Below are 7,250 nucleotides of genomic sequence, written 5' to 3'. Positions count from 1 at the left end.
GACATTGGGTTTTAGGTTTTCAAGTTGTCAGAATGAAATTAAATCAGCATATATAATCTATAATATTTTTTGTGGTGCATATCTTTATTTAATTTTTTGAAGTGAATATCTATTTATTAGTTTTTCATATGGACGAATGGATTAATACCTTGAAAATTTCCTACACACAAGATGTGCTCAATACCCCCGCTTAACACAACAGTGCTCAATGCCCCTTATTCTTGACGAATCTTATGTGCGCACAGTGCCCACGATCAACACATCTGTGAATCCACTTGAAATCTCATCCAATTCGAGTTCAGTTTTCATTGCTTAGTCCCAGTCTCCCCGGATAGACCAGACACCTACATCTGTCCAAACTCAGGTAAGCTTGAAGTATTGTTTCCTGAAATAGAGTTTATGGAGAGTTAAAACTCAAGAGTTTATGGAGAGTTAAAGCTGAGGTAAGCTTGAATTTTTGTTTCCTCGAACAGAGTTTATGGGGAGTTACACTTTTTCTAAATAAAACTTTCCTTATTTCCATTGTATATGGATTGATTCACATTGGTGTCTTTCCCATCTTAGGAGAAATTATTAGAAGAAAAAGATTAAAATATCTATCAATTTTTAAAAAATAAGGTCAAGCTGAATGTTTAGGGTTAAATGGATCAGTGCCTATTTTTGTTTTCTTTTCTCTTGTTTCCTTGTTTTCTTTTCTCTTCTTTCCCTTTTTTTAACTTGAACATTAAACAAGGGCGGCTGCGACGCAGCGAGTCCCTGCATCAAGTTGACTTAGCGTCTCAAGGCATCATAGCGTCTCAAGGCATCGTTAACAGTGTGAAGACATGCAGGCGAGCGGCCAGGCAAGCAACTCTAGCTCTCAAACTCAAAAAGAGAGGCTGCAATTTTCCAGTTTTGTCTTAGAACAAAGAGAAATTTTCTTAATTTGCACGTTAAACTCCCTGCGAATGCAAAAAATAGCAAAAACTCTTGCTTGCAGAAACGAAGGGAACGGTTCAGCTTCATCTGCCATCTCCAGCAACTTCTTGAGCAATGATACCAACGGACATCTCCAGCAGCAACTTCTTGAATCAGTGAGAGTGGATTTTCCTGCGACACAAAAAAGCACCAAGCTCATAGTTAGACATTTTGAAAAATAATGCAGATACAGATCCTGTTAACGTTATATATTGAAAGTAATGACTGTGAGGGCTCTAAATCTTCATTAAGGATCCAGTGTGTATGCTTTATTTACTATTTTAAAATTTGTATTATTAATGTATACAGGAAAACCCCGGGACTAGTTTTACAGCGTAGTTTATGTTCTAGGCGAGTCTGGATTGAGAGCAATTCATGCAAAAAAAAGATGGTAGTCCTGTCTGTTATATTACAGGCATCACCGATTTTGGGGACTGTACAGTCTGTTGTTGTGATTACCAAGCTACTTAATGCGCCACCGCCACCGCCACCCTCTGTCGCATGATCAGAAAACGTTAAACTCCCCAAACCACATAGAGCACCAGTAAACCATATCTAGTTATGCTATTATGGCATTACATACGTATTTGCGCTTCAAACCCTTCATATTAAAAAAGAAACCGATGCATAAGAGAATGCGTATGAACATCTATGTACACTGAACACTGAAAATTTGTGATATTCAATAATGCAGGCAGCCAATTATTGCAATTGCATTTCTAACAAGATTTAGAAAGCCTGCACATGGAAGATTTCCTGTGAAAAATGTTCTTCAGAATAAAATAACTCTATGGCATGAATTCCCAACGACGATGTGGAAACAAGCTATTTGTGAAGTTTTAAAACAGTAATCCATATCTGTGAAATATATACAAGAAACCAAAACATTGAGATAAACCATGATTAGCCCAGTTGAAAGGGGAAGCTTTTTCTCAAAGAGTCCTCTCGTATTCAGAAATACTGGCAGATGCGCATTATTAGACAACCACGAGTCTACGAAAGACCTGTTATGGATACCTTGTATCATTTGTATATGTGTGGATACCTGAGGTGGGAAAAGAGATGGATGGCAGGTTGGTGAGAATTGAACTACATTTCAGCATCCCTCCAACAGCCAATAGGCCCTCGACAAACCCAGCAGCCTATCCCAGTAGCCTTGTCCATGTGATGGTTCATGTTTATGCTTATGGATTTATTTTTGTAAGTTGTAACTGATTATATATATGACTAGATATATCAATAACCTAACTAGGCTTGTTTGTATTTACGAGTTTGGTTCTGGTTCCGTTTTCTCTATGAAATATCATAGATCGATGAGACTTCTGATAATCTTTCATGCAATCTCTTATGTCTAGTTTGGATAAGGCACTTCTTGAATCGAGCCACATCACGCAAGGCAAGAGACGCCACGTCACAAAAGGAGGTCCCACCGTCCTGTGGGAGTGTCAAAGCAATAAGGCACCCACATGATTGTTTTTTCATGATGAACACAGCCACGTATCGCTCATGCAGAAGCATTTCATTCTTGTGAAGACGATGAGAAAATATGGTTTAGCCTCGACGCAGATTTTAAGCTTCGGGCTATCAATTTTATTTGCCAGCGTTCGTGGACTTCCGTGGTAGAATCTACCGTGCTGGTGTATTGCATTTTCACGAGAGAGATTTGGCTCGAAGTTTGGTAGTATTTGTATCTGATGCTTCAGTACCAGAAGGGATGGAGGATTTACTCAGAAAGCGAGTAGCCAGACAAGGATTTTATTGCCTTCGCAAATTCCGCGAGTGACCCATTTCAGTTCATGGCGCTGACTCTGTGTAACAGAAGAGTGGGTGCTATCAATAGCCTTCGTGAGTTGAATACCACCGCCAATAAGAAATTACTTCGATGATTACTTGTAAGATATTTTGTGTTCTAGATGAATTGTAAAAGAGATTTTGGCTAGAATGCATTTAACCAGGCTGTGGAAATGGATGCAGTCATATCCACACAAGATTTTGACAGGGAGAAGATCCAAAATGCATACAATCAGACAGACCTCTGGTTTGGCCGGATTTCCCAAACGGGACGAAAGCAAATACGATGCTTTTGGCGCTGGACATAGTTCTACCAGTATCTCCGCTGGACAGGTATTTGGGGCTGGAATGAACAGTTGGTTACAAGAATTATATGGGTTTTCAGGTATGGCAGTTGGGAGAGATTTACTGAAGAAAAAAAAACCATGTGGTGGCCGTGATTGGGGATGGAGCCATGACAGCAGGACAAGCTTACGAGGCTATGAATAATTCGCAAGTTTCGCTGCCAACTGCCACACTAGACGGAGCTGCGCCGCCCGTAGGAGCACTTACCAGGGCTCTCACAAAGCTCCAGTCCAGCAAAAAACTTCGCAAACTCAGAGAAGCCGCCAAGGTAACATTTTACATATATTTGTCCTGAAAACAAGTGGAATTTTGTTTAGATTATCTGGGTTTATTGAATTTATTTTGATCTTAGATGTTAAGAATATTTTGGAATCAGATAGTTATAATTAAGGTTATTTATTCCACCTACCTCATGTATGTCTGATTGTGCAGCGTGCAGCTGGATAATGGTCTGCTCTTCTTGCAGGCTGAATTCGGTCTGAGATAATTCATCCACCGCAAGCGGCAACTTTTTCCACACCGTTGCAGACCTGCAATACAACAAAATAAAGCCCCATGAGCAAATTTGTGAAACATCCTTCTGTTACAGGGAATTGAACGCTAACACAGATCTATGCACAGAAGTCGTTACCTGCATTGACTGGAACGGATCTCCAGTTGCCAAGGCCGTGTTGCTCGATGTATGCCAGCAGCTTCTTGTCTTCTTCGGGAGTCCAGGGCCCTCTCTTCACTCCAGCTTTGTCGCAGCACGGTGCACGGCCCATGCTTCAAATTTAAAGAACTGAAAGAACAAAAAGAAGTTTCACAGTCCCGGAGCCTGGCAGCACAGCGGCGGGACTCGATCGTGTGCGGGAAGCAAGAGAAGCAGAACAGAATAGAGTGGCGAATGAGCAATGGAGTGGTGCGTGCATAGAATAAATAAGCGGCGACATCAAACTACACAGCTGCTGTCCATGTAGCACGCACAGCCCCTGCATGCACGGACACCTGCACACCTGCAGCACCAACACCTGTTAACATCAAAGCTCAGCATACCTTGCAACCAAAACAAAGCACCCGTTACCCATTAGCATATCCTGCAAACGAATTAATGTTAACATTAATACCAAACCGTGACGGTTAACGATAATGAACAGGTCGCAAATTTCCGAAATAGCCTAAGTTTTGGCCTCTCCCGCCTCGGGAAGAGGCCAAATAAGATGGCAGTCCTTCGGCATCCTGGCGGGGAGGGCAGACAGCCTTGAAACTTTGATTTAACCTTGATATAACCGCCGTATAACAGAGAAGCAAAGGGGTGAAGTAATGCTAAGTAGGGGTCATATCGATTACTATAGTCCCTGCCGGATGCCAGATGGCAGGGACTAATAAGGAGAATTCGCTCACTTGACTTCTTTAATATAATTTGTCCCTTATTTAGGGTTAGGAAGGATACTTCGTCTTAAATGAATTATGAATAAGTTTTTTTTAGGGTGCTTAGATACTAAATATAGGAGATTTCTCATAGCTATAACAAATTTTTCCTATAAGATTTTATGTGTAGGGAGCGAATTCATTTTCCTAGAGATAACTTGCCAAGCTAAAAGAAATCTTTATCGTTATTGACATCATGGACACTGACAACTCCATTGGGAGAGAAGACGAGTGTACCCAACGAAGGAGAACAATGAAGGAGGAAAATCACAACCATGCGAAGGTGACGATGATGTGGATGAGGATTGGGAGGGTCTACTAGACTGGCAAGAAATTGACAAAATTGTTTGAAAAGCATTAGCTGTATCAACATCACTAGTTTTGGAAGTAAATGGAATTTGATAGAGAAAATTGTTTGTTACGGGGTGATTTGCTCGTCAAATACAATTTTTTTTTTTGTAAAACCGTCACAATTTTTTTGTTGAAATTGTGAAAATGGGTGGGGAGTTGTGAAAACTGACGAATTTGATAGATGAGTCTATTTTAAAATTCCAACCATGCTCATAGAGAGAACAAGTGGAAGGTCTCTAGGTCAGTTTGAAACTTTTAAAGATTTTTTTGTTAGTTGCTCCATAATAGATTAAAATTTCGATTTGCATGTGTGAAATTTGAGTAGTTGAATTTCATTTTGCTCAACAATAAAAAAAAATTATATTGTTTTAGATGGAAATATTGAACTCAATATCTTAATGTGATTTTTTTTTTAATATCTTTTTACTATCTCCTTTCTCCTTTAGGTAAGATATTTGAAAATTATTTTATATTTATTTGAATGTATGTAATTCATATTTTTTATTTTTTTTAGTTGTAAATTTTATGAATATGTTTGTTTTGATAACTTAGAATAATAAATAAATATATTTATCAAAAGATTTTGTAGCCAATCCTATTGTCGGTTTTGTAGCTAATCGGGTTGCGATGGCTACATGGTTGAATATGTTGTTTCTAGCTCACCATATGTATGTTATTTATAAGATGCAGGGAAATCCCCTAAAGAACTTATTACATTTATTACTTTTCCAATCCGTAATATATTCCTTGTCTTGTCTAATGACATTTTATGTTCAATTTCTAAAGATAATTGTTGTAATCTTTCTTGTATAGGGGCAACAGAAACAAGTGAGTGAAGTTCTAGCGTGGTTCTTTGCATAAGGGGTATAAAGTAGGCCCTTTCCATTCTCTTTTGGCAAATATACAATGTGATTAGTTTATTTGATAAAGTTGAACATTAGGTTATTTTACATTTGAATGAAGCATGTAATTTCCATATATGATCTCACCACCAACGCTCATAAAATTTGAATTTGAATGAGACTATGTCATTACATATTCAAATAATATTAAGTCTACGATTTATATCAATCAAGTTTTATAGTGAAATAGTTTAGTTAATATAAATATTAAAGTAATTTATTTATAATTTATAATTAAATATTTTTAAAAAGAAAAAAAGTATTTAACTTCCTTATGTTAAAATATAAGTTTTTTTTGTTCAAACTTTTAATTTCTTTATTTATATATAAAAATAATATAAACTTCTCGTGCTCAACATCAACATTAACATATTTTATTTATGAGTGAGAGTTAGAGTGAAATATTTTCCTCATATCCTTGATAATATAAAAAATGAAAATGGGATTATATATATATATATATATATATATATATATATATAATTGTTTATTCATTTTTATTTTTTTCTTTAATACAGTGAAAACATTTATTATAATTTGGTTGTAAAATTAACAATAGTATAGCCATTATTAGCTACTATGGCTAATGAATGTTGACTGGTTGGTGGTTTCTAAGTGGGATGGATTTCCTTGAATACCTATGGGTTGTTAATATGTTTTTTTGTATCAAGAAAAATAATCTCTTAATCGAAAAAGAAAAAACAGAACCTCTAGATTGCTTATGTCAAAGAAAAACAATTGTTAACCAAACAAAAGCAATTTCATTTTATTGACAATATTTTTTATTTATAAAATATTTTTTTAAACAAAACCATAGGTTAACTAAATGATCAAACTACACATCTTCCTTGTACTAAGCAAAAATTACACATCTTGTAGTAAGCGATAAAAAAGTCATGCAGAAATACATGCCCATGTGCTCTCGTCCATATTATATTCTTTCCTTTAGAAGAATTACATCCATAGTTGAGCACAAGAAACAAATTACAAAGGATAAATCGTAAAAATTAACATTAATATTCTTCCCTTTCAATATTCTAATATCTTTTCCTGAAATCTACATTGTGATTCAATGAGCATTGTTTACAATAGAGAAGATTGTTGACAGCTCCTTGAGATTCTGCACACCCAACACTAGCCATTTAATTGTACAACATTTATACCTCTACGTAATCACCAGAATTTCAATATACAATGTTTGTATGGTGACTCTCATTAAACCCCGCACCTTTCTTTCAGTGAGATATTCATAAATTGTTTATTTAAAATCCATATATGCTCCTACTTGAAAAATTGGTCATTTATGAAATAGATCCCTTGAAAAAATCATTCATGCATTTTGTTATAACTTGGTGTGCTGTGCTAGGAGTACCAATTCAGTTCTCATACCATGCACTCCAATCGATGAGTTAAATAGGTAGGCTACGTATTTGGAAAACACATCAAAAACCTTAGGCTTAGTGAAAATTCCTAATTGGGAAGGAAGGAATGATC

General features: G+C 36.5%; 1 long non-coding RNA gene across 1 annotated transcript; it reads right to left on the bottom strand.

The window, feature by feature from the left end:
- Window positions 1-1,048: 1,048 nt before the first annotated feature.
- Window positions 1,049-3,583, bottom strand: LOC149201995 (uncharacterized). Its single transcript, XR_016253489.1, has 3 exons — window positions 3,503-3,583; window positions 3,301-3,384; window positions 1,049-1,089 (listed from the first exon to the last, which is right to left on the bottom strand). It is a non-coding gene; the product is annotated as an uncharacterized LOC149201995 (long non-coding RNA).
- Window positions 3,584-7,250: the final 3,667 nt, after the last annotated feature.

Source organism: Pinus tabuliformis, chromosome 2_1 (genome assembly GCF_031772625.1).
Source record: "Pinus tabuliformis cultivar Carrire ecotype Pingquan chromosome 2_1, CPIR1, whole genome shotgun sequence".
Classification (NCBI taxonomy): Eukaryota; Viridiplantae; Streptophyta; class Pinopsida; order Pinales; family Pinaceae; genus Pinus; species Pinus tabuliformis.
This window is presented reverse-complemented; position numbering and strand designations above follow the sequence as displayed.